The 13,544-nt window shown below is 52.4% G+C and overlaps 1 protein-coding gene and 1 long non-coding RNA gene across 2 annotated transcripts in view; one reads left to right on the forward strand and one right to left on the reverse strand.

The window, feature by feature from the left end:
- Positions 1-13,544, reverse strand: part of MAPK8IP2 (mitogen-activated protein kinase 8 interacting protein 2) — a 35,377-nt gene that overhangs the window by 20,919 nt on the left and 914 nt on the right. The gene's annotated exons all lie outside the window — the stretch shown is intronic.
- Positions 221-7,782, forward strand: LOC144583280 (uncharacterized). Its single transcript, XR_013536997.1, has 2 exons — positions 221-398; positions 4,025-7,782. It is a non-coding gene; the product is annotated as an uncharacterized LOC144583280 (long non-coding RNA).

The following is a 13,544-nucleotide window of genomic DNA, read 5'->3' on the forward strand; positions in this document are numbered from 1 at the left end:
GGCCTTTTGCTTTCTTTGCAGAGACCCCAAGAGAGGCACTGGGCCCCTGGAGGAGGGAGACCCTTTCCCTCCCTCCCTCCCTCCTTCCCTCCCTAGAATGGGGCCAGAACAAACAGTTGTTCCCCCCCCCACCTGGCCAGGCCCCTTTGCTTGCGGGCAGAACCACCCTCGATGTGTCCTCTCCCTCTCTTTTTTTTAATGCTCAGAGGGCGGCACACCTTCCATGCAGGTGGTCCGGAAGATCGCAAGAGAGGCCCAGGAGGGCCGCAGAACTGGTGCCGATGCAGGGAAGGGAGTAGGCAAGAGAGACCCGGCCCCATCTTTGGGCAGAGCGAGGCAGCGGCCTCAGGGGCCAGGGCTGAGGACAGAGCCATGTGTGCTTAGCAGCCACCCCTAAAGTAACTATTTAAAAAGGATGCAACCCTCACCGCAACTTTGTGTGTGTTTGTGTGTGTGTGCATCACTCAAGGATTCCAGGAAGGCCCACCTCTGGTCCAGCTGCTTCCGCACGAGAAATTGGGATGGAGTGGGGGTGGGGAGAGCCGGATAGTTCTGGCTCCTTAAGCTGGTGGGAAAGAATGAGGACATCTGGCGGGGGGGGGAGAGAGAGAGAAGGAACAGCCCACCCCTCCCTGGCCTTTGCTTCCTTCTGTGTTTCTCAAGAGCCAAGAGCCCCTCACCCAGCCTCAAAGACTCCGAGATGCCACGAGTGGGGTGGGCTCTCCCACGAGAGAGAGAACACAAACGCCACGTAAGAGACGAACGGAGCATCAAATATCCGCCTTGCAGGTGCACCCAATGAAGTAAAGGACCCCCCACGAAAACCAGCTGCTCGGGTCAGGCCATTGCTGAGGTGGAGACGCCTTTGTCTTGGGCTGAGAAGCAAGAGGGCAGAGGGGCCAGGCAAGCAGCCTGGGGGGGGGAGGGCCCCAGGCCTGTGGGATACCACGGAACGTGGCCATTCCTCCCTCTCCCCCCCCACGGCATCCTCAGTGGCGCTCAGCGCCTCCATCCTGTGTGAGCAAGAGGGAGGTGCTGATCCAGCACCCAGTTTGGCAGAGGTTCTCAGGTGGGGAAGAGCCCAGGTGTGTGTGGGGGCAAATGGCAGGTCCCCTTGGGTACCCCTTGTACCCCTTCATGAGGCTCTATAACTCTCCTGCGCCATCGAAACAGCACGTGGGGGGGGGTTGCCGCCTCTGGGTCACAAAAGCATTTACCACCGGCCTCAAAGGGTGATCACCAAGACTGGATAGAAAGCAGGGCTCGGCTCTCTTTCCTGCGGGAGGGAGGGTCAGCCCCGGGAGAGATGACCCAGTTTCAAAGGAGGGCACAACTGAGCATGTGCCACACCAACGGGGCTTCCCACTGGGCAATGAGCCACCCGTGCCCACCGTGGTGCCACAGAAGGGGGAGGCGGAAAGCCTGTGGCACCGCCGGGCACTTTGCTTAGCCGAAGAGGAGGGTAAAGGGTCAAGGGAGGGCCGCTGGGCTGCCCGAGCCCCTCAGCCACGCTGCCCATCCTTCTCCAGCCAGGCATGGGGGGAAAGGACACGTAGAAAGGGCTGCCGTGGGCAGGGTGGGGGTGGTGTGGGGGCTGCCCAGCCAGGCCCCAAAGGGGTCAAAATGCAGGAGGAGCAGAGCAGCAGCAGAAGAAGTTACATCCCGGAAACAGGACGCTTGAGACAGCGTTCCCTGTTCCGTGTGGAGCAAAACCCTCCCTTCCAAGCCACGGCAGGAGCACAGCTAGCAAAAAAGACCAGTTGCCATCTTGGACCAGTGAACTCCACCACCAAAGACCCAGCGACACTTCTCCATGTCTGCTGTTTCTGGGGCAGGACGGGGGGGGGGGGGCAAAGGAAGTCCAGGCCTGGCCTGCTTGTGTTTTTCTGCCCCCTCCCTTTCCCCATCGCTCTCCCCCACACACACGCACACACACCCGACCCCACTCCTGATTCTGCCTTTTGCAATACCACGCTTAAAGAAGAGGAGCGACAGATCCCAAGGGCTTGCACACAACTTGGTACAGTACCTTAAAAAGGAAGTTGGACTAACCATGGTGCTTCTCACCCTGCTATGGGGCTTCTTCAGGCGTGTGGGGCTTGGGCAAGGGGCAGGGAGAGAAGATCGCCTTCACCTCCCAGCACGGAGCCAACGCCAGACGGCCCAGGACCTCATTAGCTCCTACTTGCCAGGGTTTCTGAGGTGACCCATCGCTATCGGCAGTTGCAGTGTTGAAATCGCAACTCATTCTGTCACTGGCTTTACTTCTTACTGCATTTTTCCCCTTTTTCCTTTTTTTTAAATAGCTTCATTTTAAAAATGGTATACAATGGGGAAAATTATGTTAACATTTCTCTAAAAATGCACCAATGTGTCCTTTTAAAGTAACTTCTGGAAATAACTTGACCAATTTTCTCAGTACACCAATAGAATAACCACTGGCTTGTTCAGCGTTTTACTTTTGAAATGTAACTCAGCTGCAGTTACCAGAAATGTAACTAGTTACAGGCAACGCCATGAGGACTCATGACTTCCGAGCTCTGGGTACGAGAAGCCAATCATTCAGGCCACCCAAACGCCCCTGGGCCTTGACGGCCAGAAGGTCCCGTGTGGGAACAGGAGTCAGGTTGCAGGGTAAGAGGCAAGCCAGACGGTGTGCCGAAAAAGGAACGGGCGCATTCCCTCTCCCTGCCAGCCACGCCCGCATTTTAAGAGAGACAAGTGGAATCTGGCAGGGGAAAAAAATATCCTCCTCCAGATTATGGCTTAACTTTTTTTTATTTGGAACTGGGGAGAAAGCAGTTCCACTCCTTGCTCTGTTCGTGTGCTGCCGGTTACACAGAAAGAGGCATTTTGGAAGTCACTCATTTTTCATCGTAATCACGTGCCTTCAACTCATTTCTGACTTATGGCAACCTCTTTTTTTCCCAGGGTTTCCTAGACAGAGCATTCTGAGAAGTGGTTTCCCACCCCCCTTCTTCTTCTGGGGGTGCCTTGGGACTACCCTGCAGCTTGCCCCAGGCCACCCAGGCTGGCTCCCAACCTCTGGCTCCACAGCCAAAGACCGAAGCCACCGAATGATCCGGCCAGCTGCTCATTCATAGGGTTGCCATAAGTCAGAGGTGTCTTGATGGCACATGGCAGCCACAAACAGGTGACACCACCCTATGGGGTGCAATGCGGCCCCTGCGGTCTTCCCTTGATTTCTTAATTGCGCTGTAATCTGTGGAGTTTGTGGCCTGCGGGCGGGGTCCCTCTGCACGTCCTCCCAAAGCTGCCACCTGTCTGGCACCGAAACACCCCCACCCCCACATTTCCTTCATTTGCAATTGCTTTTGTGGTTTTTTTAGAGAATTTTCTTTTAGCATCAGATTTTCAGATAAAACTGTGAAGAACAGACTGGCTTAAAGCGGGAATGAGATCTTTATGCTTCTCCAAAGGTGGCCCGAGAATTGTTTTCGGAAGCTGAGAAGCCCTGCCCTGAAGGCTCCTACAGGCCTGTGACCTTTTGTGACCACCTGGCAAACCCCTCCTCAGGCCATCATCCCACTTGGTCAGCACTGGGCAACGGGGTGGATGGGTTGACAGGAAGAAAGCAGGTTGGGAGACACACCAGAAGAAGAAAACGGGTGGGAAGGTCAAATGCCCTCGCCTTTGGCAGCTGGAGGAAGCTTGGGTGGTCTTTGGACAAGCGTCTGGTTCTGTGCAGGAATGGGAAATCATCGATTTGTTCAGACCCCAAGGGAAAGACAGAGCTCCCCCTCCCCCATGGGTCTGAGCACCAGATGCCCCAAGGAAAGGGGCCTTCCTGTGGTGAAGAGAGCCTGCAGGAGGAACCCAGCCAGGTCGGCCGTGGCCGCCTTTCCGCCTTTCCGCCTCGCTTGGGGCGCTCCTCCTTCTCTTGCTGCGCTACCATGGAATCGTTCCTGCCAAATAGATCTCTGGGGAGTCTCTTGCCTGCATCTGACGAAATGGAGGGCTATTATTCCATGATCTCTTTGAATTTATCCACGTGTTTCTTCAGCCCTAGGGGCTTTCCTCCTCTGAGTCCAGGTGTGACTAGGAAGGAACAGTTTGGTACTTGATTCATCTCGGAACGGCAGGAGAGGGCCAGATGCTCCACAACAACACAAATGAACCAGCAAAGGAGAGAGAGAGAGAGAACAGCAGCAGCCACAGCAACATCAACAATGAGATATATTTACAAGGATGGCCAAACGGGTGGGCTGGCCTACCCTCTAATTAAGAAAGAAAAGGAGAAACATAAAAAAGAAAGTAACCTCCAAGGAAGGAAACAGCAAAAATGAAGGGGAAGAGGAGTTGGTGCCAGCTTGTCTCTTTGGGACACTCCTACATGGGCTATCTTCCCCTGTCTTGCCCACTAAATATAATTATTTATCTTTAATTATTTTGTTGTTGTTTAGTCGTTAAGCCGTGTCCGACTCTTCGTAACCCCATGGACCAGAGCACGCCAGGCCCTCCCGTCTTCCACTGCCTCCCAGGGTTGGGTCAAATTCATATTGGTCGCTTTGGTGACCCTGTCATCCCCTTCTCCTCTTGCCTCCACACATTCCCAACATCAGGGTCTTTTCCAAGGAGTCTTCTCTTCTCATGAGATGGCCAAAGTATTGGAGCTTCACCTCCAGGATCTATCCTTCCAGTGAGCACTCAGGGTCGATTTCCTTTAGAATGGATAGGTTTGTTCTCCTTGCAGTCCAGGGGACTCTCAGGAGCCTCCTCCAGCACCACAACTGAAAAACATCAATTCTTCGGTGGTCAGCCTTCTTTATGGTCCAGCTCTCACTTCCAAACATTGCTACTGGAAAAATCATAGCTATGTGGACATTTGTAGGCAAGGTGATCTCTCTCCTTTAAAGGATGTTGTCTAGGTTTATCATCAATTTCCTCCTAAGAAGCAGGTATCTTTTAATTTCGTGGCTGCTGTCACCATCTGCAGTGATCATGGAGCCCAAGAAAGTAAAATCTGTTACCGCCTCCATATCTTCCCCTTCTATTTGCCAGGAGGTGATGGAACCAGTGGCCATGATCTTAGTTTTTTTGATGTTGAGCTTCATACCATTTTTTTGCGCTTTTCTCTTTCACCCTCATTATGAGGTTCTTTAATTCCTCCTCACTTTCTGCCATCAGAGTGGTATCATCTGCATATCGGAGATTGTTGATATTTCTTCCGGCAATCTTAATTCCGGTTTGGGATTCCTCCAGTCCAGCCTTTTGCATGATGCATTCTGCATATAAGTTAAATAAGCAGGGAGACAATATACAGCCTTGTCGTACTCGTTTCCCAATTTTGAACCAATCAGTTGTTCCATATCCAGTTCTAACTGTTGCTTCCAGTCCCACATATAGGTTTCTCAGGAGATAGACAAGGTGGTCAGGCACTCCCATTTCTTTAAGGACTTACCATAGTTTTTGTGGTCCACACAGTCAAAGGCTTTTGCATAGTCAATGAAGCAGAAGTAGATGTTTTTCTGGAACTCTCTGGCTTTCTCCATAATCCAGTGCATGTTAGCAATTAATTATTTAGATGGTAGCTAATTTTGCTGGGATGTTCATATTTGTCTTAAATTTGTTTAATTTATTTAAATGCAAGTTTAATTGATTCAGCTAAAGACAGGATATTTATTATATAGCCGCCTAGAGTCGTCTTAATCGACTAGATAGGCGGGATATAAATAAAATAAATAATAATATAAATAAATAAATATTTCCATTGCATTTATTGCAATGTTTTTGTGTTTGCTTTTATGACTGTAATTATGTTTTGATGGGTTGTGAACCGTGCTCAGTGCAGGAATACAAATCGAAGGATATCTGCCAGGTTGTTGTCTAAATTTCTCTTGAATACCTCCAATGTTGGAGTGCTCACCACCTCCCCATGAGGTCACTGGTTCTGTTGTTGTACTGCTCAAACAGTTAGGATGTTTTTCCTGATATTCAGCCTAAATCTGGCTTCCTGTAACTTGAGGTCATTGTTGCATGTCCTTTACTCTGGAACGATTGAGAACAGATCCTGTCCCTCCTCTGTAGGACAGGCTTTCAGGTATTTGAAGAGCGCTATCCTCTCTCCTCTCTGTCTTTTCTCAAGGCTTAACATGGCCAGTTCTTTCCATCTTTCTTCAGAGAGCTTAGTTTCCAGTCCCCTGATCCTCCTTGTTGCCCTCCTCTGAACTTGCTCCAGTTTGTCAACATCTTTCATAAAATGTGGTGTCCAGAACTGGACACAATACTCAAAATGAGGTCTAATCAGTGCTGAATAGAGAGGGACTAGTATCTCATGGGATTTGGAGACTCTGCTTCCACTGATGCATCCTAAAATAACATTGGCCTTTTTGCTGCCACATCACACATACAACAATTCCAAGATCCATCTTACTCACAGTATTATTGAGCCAGGTATCCCCTATCTTGTAACTGTACATTTGGTTTCTTTCTCCCAGGTGTAGAAGTTTGCACATATCCCTGTTAAAGTTCACTCTGTTGTTTTCAGCCCAGCCCTCAAGCCTTTCAATATATTTTTGAATACAAAATGCTGAAAGCACCAGGTTCAGGACTAGGCCTTGTGGTACCCCACTTGTTACCTCCTCCCATTTTGAGAAGTAGCCATTGATAAACACTCTGAGTACGATTCTCTAATCAACGGTGTGTCTACCTGACAATTGTTCTATCCAGCCCAAACCTAGTTAGCTTGCTAAATCAGAATATAACGGGACACTTTGTCAAAGGCTTTGCTTTGGGATATATTATGTCTACTGCATTCCCACCATCTACCAGGGAGGCTATCCAATCAAAACATGAGATAAGATTAGTCTGGCAGGATTTGTTCTTGACAAATCCATGTTGGCTTATAGTTGTTACTGAATTGTTTTCAAGGTGATTGCAGACTGACTGCTTTACAAGCTGCTCCAGAATTTTCTCTGGGATTGATGTCAGGCTTACTGGTCTGTAGTTCCGTTTCCACCTTTTTGCCCTTTTGAAGATAGGGACAATGTTAGCCCTCCTCCAATCATCTGGCATTTCACCCATCCTCCATGATTTTTGGAAAATAATAGACAGTGGTTCTGAGAGTTCTTAGGGCTGTTCCTTTGATGATCCCAAATGCAGTTCATTGGGCTCTGGAGATTTGACTCCTTAAAAGTAACAAGGTACTCCTTGACTATTTGTTTATCAATCTCAAGCTGCAATACTGTCCCCTCCTTTTGTACTTCACATTTGCCTGGAGGGTCATGAACTGTCCTTTGGGAAAAGACTGAGTTAAAATAAGAATTGAGTTCTTCTGCCTTTTCTTTGTTGTCTGTTATCATTTTTCCACCTCTTTTGCTATGCATATGCACCTAAAGAATGCCTTTTTGTTGCTTTTAGCATCTCTGGCTAACCTCAGCTCATTCTCAGCTTTTGCCTTCCTAATGCAATTTTTGCAATTCCTTACAACTTGTCTGTATTCTTCCATTGTAGACTGGTCTTCTTTCCATTTCCTACATGTATTCTTCTTTGTTTTCAGATCCTTTTTGTGAAGCCAAATTTTTTCCTCTGTCTTCCATCTCTTTTCTTGTTGGAGTTGTTTGTAGTTGTACCGTTAAAATTTCCTTTTTAAGAAACTCCCACCCATTTATATATGTATAGATGTCAGAAGGAAGGAAGGAAGGAAGGAAGGAAGGAAGGAAGGAAGGAAGGAAGGAAGGAAGGAAGGAAGGAAGGAAGGAAGGAAGGAAGGAAGGAAGGAAGGAAGGAAAGAAGGAAGGAAGGAAGGAAGGAAGGAAGGAAGGAAGGAAGGAAGGAAGGAAGGAAGGAAGGAAGGAAGGAGGGAGGGAGGGAGGGAGGGAGGGAGTGGGGAAGGAAGGAGGGAGGGAGGGAGGGAGGGTGATGCTCAGACGTTGGCATCATGAAGTTCTTTACACGCACTTGAAAAATTGTACATTTCAGGATTTTGTGCAGAACATCATTCGAAATCATTCTGGACATCTTTGCGTTCACCGTTTGCATTTAGGAAGGAAGGTTGGCAAGTCTTCAGGTCCAACTCCCAAGTCCAAATCCGAGTGTTTGGTACCAAGCCCCTATTAAAAACAACATTTTCTTGCCAAAAAATAAGGGAGGGTGAGTGGGTTCCAAGTTATGAGTTGAGTCCGATTCATTGGAAAAAAAAAAACCCAAGCTGAGTCACCAAAGCAACTTAAGTCTGAGATGATGGCGAGACCCACAACTTAAGTATCGCTGACAGTGAGCATGGAAGGCTTCATGGCCTTATATGAGACCCCTTCCAACTCAACTATACCATGATTCCATGATTCTATGATTCTGCCTTCCACATGTTCAAAATGTGGCTTATACTTTAAAACCCTTTTCTTTAATGCACCTGAGTGCAAAGCACACTTAAGAGTTTCCATTTATGGAAACTGGCTCAGTTTGCAACAGATAGCTCTCTCTCTCTCACACACACACACACACACACACAGAGCAAGGGTTAAAGGAAGCCTGACCTACTGCATTTTCCCTGTTTCATTCTTTTGACAAATAATCATTTCTAAATTCTCCATCTGTTCTCCAGGTCTGAGTAGACCTTTAACATAAGCAGAAAAAGAGGTCCATGCAAGAAGGGTGTTGTCCCCCCCCCGCCACCCCACCTTCTGCAGGCTCATGCCAAGAGCCCCACTCCCTAAGGCCCCTGACAGCTCATAGTACCCAACCAGAGTCCGACAGCATGCTGGGATCATGCTGGAGGGGCCCTCAACGTCCTTGCACTGAGCAAAACCCTTTGACTGCCCTGCCCTGTATAGACTGCACTGGTCCCTCCAACTTGATCCCTATTCCCCGATGCAAGGGATGGAACCAAGAGGGGAAGCAGTGGTTTCCGATCTTGGCTCGCTAGAGATTCTTGGACTACAACTCCCAGAAATCCTGGCCAGCACAGCTCATGGTGAAGGCTTCTGGGAGCTTTAGTCCAAGAACATCTAGAAGGACCCCAGGTTGGGAACCGCTGCCCTAGAGAGACACATTTAAAAGAAAATAAAGAAGACAAACATGTTGTGGAACCTTAAAGACTAACTGCTCTGTTTTTCGGTGAGCTTTCATGGATTTACTCAACCCTGAGTCTGAGTCTAATGACACATGGACACAATGAGGAAGTGGGCTTCTCCATGAAAGCTCACCTGAGAACATAGCAGTGGGTTGGGGTGGAGTGGGGTGGGAGCCCGGGGGTGGGAGCCCGTCATCCTCCGGCATTCTTTATTTTTTCATCTTTATTTTATTTTTTTTGCCTGATGTGCTAGCACAGATTCATACAGTTGTCTCTTCTAAAACTGCAAATAAAGAGAAAAGGAAGAGTTGGTTTCAAGACAGATGAGAAATAAGCCGCCAAAAAGGAAGATGGGGGAGGGGGAAAACAACAACAACAACAACAACAACAACAACAACAACAACAACAACAACAACAACAACAACAACAACAACCAGCACCACCACTCCAAACACACCAACTCTCTTTAGCAGGCCTTTCCTGTTCCATCTGGATCGCAATGCAAGAGCCTCGGAAACCCTTTGCAGTTTTCCTGCCCTTGCTGGTTCTCATTTGCACACGCATGTGCACACACACCCTGGGAATCCAGGCCCTGATCCAGGCCATCCCAAAATGCCACACAGTCTCCTTGCAGGGTTGCCCAACAGCACAACCTCAGCTGCCAGCAGCCGGGTCCTCTGAGGCATCCACAGAGCTTGTCCAGATCCCCAGGGTGGGAGGCATGTGGGGCTGGCCCATGCTTAAAACCCTTTCCTTTTCAAGGGTGCAGCGTTTACTTGCCAGTCACTGGCAAGGGGTGGTGGTGGTGGTGGTTTCCCTTTCACCCAAGGTGCCTGCAAAAGCTGCCCGGAAGGGACCCAGAGCATCCGCCTTAATCACAGATAATCTGCATGAAAGCAGGCACTCCTTGCTCAGCACACACTGAAATGAGATGGGATTTGCTTCCTTAGAAGGTGTCAAGAGCCCCCAATCTCAGCAGTTTTAAAGATGGATTTAGGCACATTCATGACGACAGACATGGAAGCCATTGCAGTAACACCGGCAAGAAATCTCTGGGCATCTGAACGACTTGCACATCTTGCATGGCCTAACTTTTTATGGTCAGTCGTCCACTTGGCCTCAGCGTACGAAACATGAATGTAAGGCTGTACTGTAGTCCATTAAAGCTTGGTCTACGTACAACTGGTTAGTATTTAAGGTGCTGGAATAGAGAAGCCCTTTGCTTTGACCTCATAATCTTACCATGACTCCAAAATTGGGCCAGGGAGCCTTATTTCTTGAGCCTTGTGGCACAGTAGTTAAACCGCTGTACTGCAGCCAAAACTGTGCTCATGACCTGGGGTTCAATCCCAGGTAGCCGGCTCAAGGTAGACTCAGCCTTCTGTCCTTCCGAGGTCGGTAAAATGAGTACCCAGCTTGCTGGGGGGGGGGGTAATGTGTAGCCTGCATAATTAACTTGTAAACCGCCCAGAGAGTGCTTGAAGCACTATGGGGCGGTAGATAAGCAGCATGCTTTGCTTTTACCTTTAATTGGCTCTTGAAAAGCACTGAAACCAGCACTGTCTAGATCTCTTTCTAAGTGTCCACGACTTGGAATATCTGTGAGACCTCAGCCAGAGGGGCCCCTGGTTCCACAGGCTGTTTCCCTTGTGTGGCATCTGAAGAGATCTGCCAGGAAGGGGGGGGGGCTGGAATGGACTCACTCTAATGATCTGGGAGCCGGGTAAAAATCCCAGGCCACCCAACGGCTTGGAGAGTTTGCCAAGCCCCTCGAGTGGAGCCGTAGCTCAGAGGCAGGAATGGGAGCCATTTAAAACCACTCCACATGGATCAAAACAGGTCGAAACTAGAACCTGTTGAGTGCAGGAAAGTTAAACCCCACAGGCTTTGGTGAAGAAGGACATTTTCACTGGCCACCACAAGGAAGCCAACATGAGTGCCAACTGGGCACCTGTAGGCCGTGCTGCCACCCCCTGAATTTCCCCTCTGAAGTGCCCACCAGGTTTGTCCTGGAGATCCGGATAGCCTGCACCTGAGGCTGCCCATGGAGTCCCACCCCTCAACGCTCCCCTTGCCTCAGAAGGAACAGACCCCCCACCCACCCACCCACCATGCTGCTTGTTCTTATCACGGGACAACCATAGACCTGACCTCCACTCTTCCTTTCTCTCCCCCTTCCTCACTCCCCCTGCCTTTCCCCTCAGGGGTGTGTCTCAAACAGGGGGCTTCTGTGCATTCCCCCCCCTCCACATGCCCTGGGGCCAGCTTAGGGGAGGAGTGGAGCACTGCCACTCCCCACACCACTCTCCGCCCAGAGCTGACCGGCTCTCTGGCCCCCCAGCTGTGAAGCAGCATCCGGTCCATGAGCCAGGGAGGGAGGAAAAGCTCCTTCTTTGACGCTCTTGGTGGTTTGCGGGGATGGTGGTGGGGAGCAGGGGCGGGAGACGAGAACTCCTCACCGGTGCCTGAGTGAGGCCGAGAACCACGTCATGTGACCGCTGGGCGATTCACCAGGGTGGATGGATGGGCCAGCGAGGGCTCTTTTCCTGCGCGTTTGTGAAACGCAGCGAGAACTCCAAGCCAAAACACATTGCAGGCCAAGTGAGAGCACCTGGCGGCCCATCTCTTGACCCCGAACCCCCCCCCCCCTTTGGTCTCCCGCTCTAGGACCAGAGGCAGGGAAGGATCTTCCCAAGGCACGGGGGGGGGGCTGGATGGGCCAAGAGGGTCGGGCCTGAGAATGATGGGCTCCACGCCACGAAGGGCACCGGCTCTCCCGTAAACGTTCGCCCCCGCCCGCCCCCGTGGGGAGCTTTGCCACTTCCTCTGTGCTTGGAAGCGGCCGCCCAAAGGAAAAGGAGAGAAAGAAAAGCAGGCCAAGGACAGCGTCGGCCGGCCCGCTCGCTTCCCCCATCAGGAGCATCCAGGGCCTTCGGAATCCTGACCGGGGGGGGGGGGGGAGCGCTTCTTCCGGGAAGACTCTCCTGCCCCCGGCGACCCCCCCCCGGCGCCCAGCTCATCCACTAAGAAAAGATGTGGCCGCTAAGATGCTTTTAAGAGCCGGCGGGGTAGGGGGAGGAGAGGAGGCGGGAGAGAGGAAAACACGAGGCCGGGAAGGGCCACAGCCCCGCAACGGTGCCTCCTCCTCGGTAAACCCAGCCCGCCCAACCTAGCCTGCCCCCCGCCCCGAGAGAGACGCCTGTCCCTCCCTCAAGGACCAAACTCTTGGCCAAGAATGCCTGCGAAGGAACGAGCCTCTCCCCCCCCCCACAAAGAAAAGCTTTTAGCCCCGCGTCTGCGCCTCTTCCCCCCCCTCTTTCCCAGGATTCACCTGCAGCCATGATTCCCCCCCCCCCAACTCCCCGCGGCTGGAACCCACGCCAGTGCTGCCCACCCCACAGGCACCCCACCCACTTCCCAGAAGGGGCGCGTGGTGGGGGTTGCTTGGCCTGAAACACTCTCTTGTGAAGCTGCACCGAAGAGGCCCGGCTTGCCTTCAACCCCGGCCTGGCAGCGGGACCTCTTCCGCTCTCCCTGCACCCCTTCTCAGGACCCTTCCCTGTTTGTCGTCCCCCCCCCGCGCCCGTGCAGGAGTGCCCCCTCCGCCCGTCCTTCGCCCAGGCCCGGGAGGGCTCCCCCCCTTACTTCGCCCGACTGCGGGGGAGCCTGCCTTCGCCCCCAAAGGCCCTGCCCGACGGCCGCGGCGGTTGCCAGCGCTTACTCGCCCGGGCAGCCTCCCTGGGAGTGGAGTGGAGCGGGGGGGGGGTCTCTGCATGGAGAGGGACGCCTTTCCAGTCCAACACAAGGTTTGCAAGGGTCAGGGCGGGGGGGGGGGGGAGGCGAGCAGAGTGCCGAGAGTGGAGAGCGGGCGGGGAGCGGGAGCAGGGAGCCCGGCCTCCCGGGGATCCTGCCCCTCGGCCTCTCGGACACAAGGCTGTCGTGATGGCCAGGCACGGCCCGGGCCCCACAGCTACCTCGGCGCAACGGCCTCCTCCCCACAGCGGCTGCCTGCTGGTGGAATCCAGAGCCTTTCTCTCCTGAGGAAGGCCCAGGAGGGCTCGAGGGAAGGAGGGGTCCCCTACTGGACCAGGCAGGCTCCCCCCCCCCAGGCAGCCGGAGAAAGAAGATGCTGGTCCACGGAGGGGACTCTTTGCCCCGCCGCCATCCGAGCCTGATGGGCAGAAGGGGGGGGGGCAGGACAAACAAAGGCCAAGGTGAGCCGACCAGAGGGGCGAAGGGCCGGCGAGGGTCCAGGACCAGCCGGATGGGCCCTCAGCCTCTGCTCCTGGCTGCCCAAGAGGGAGGCGAAGGGAGCAAAAGCTAGCTCCTGCAAAAGAGCGGGGGGGGGGGGAGAGGTTGGAAGAGATTATCCCGGGAGAGTCCACGAGAGTCTCCCCCAGAAGGCTCTCCCCGCGGCGGGTCCCAAAGGCGGGCGGGCGGGCGAGCAGGAAGCGGGCCTTGCCAGCCCGGGGTGGAGGGGGCCGGCAGGACGGGTCGGGAAAGGAACGGGAGC

The sequence above is a fragment of the Pogona vitticeps genome, chromosome 5 (genome assembly GCF_051106095.1).
Source record: "Pogona vitticeps strain Pit_001003342236 chromosome 5, PviZW2.1, whole genome shotgun sequence".
Classification (NCBI taxonomy): domain Eukaryota; kingdom Metazoa; phylum Chordata; class Lepidosauria; order Squamata; family Agamidae; genus Pogona; species Pogona vitticeps.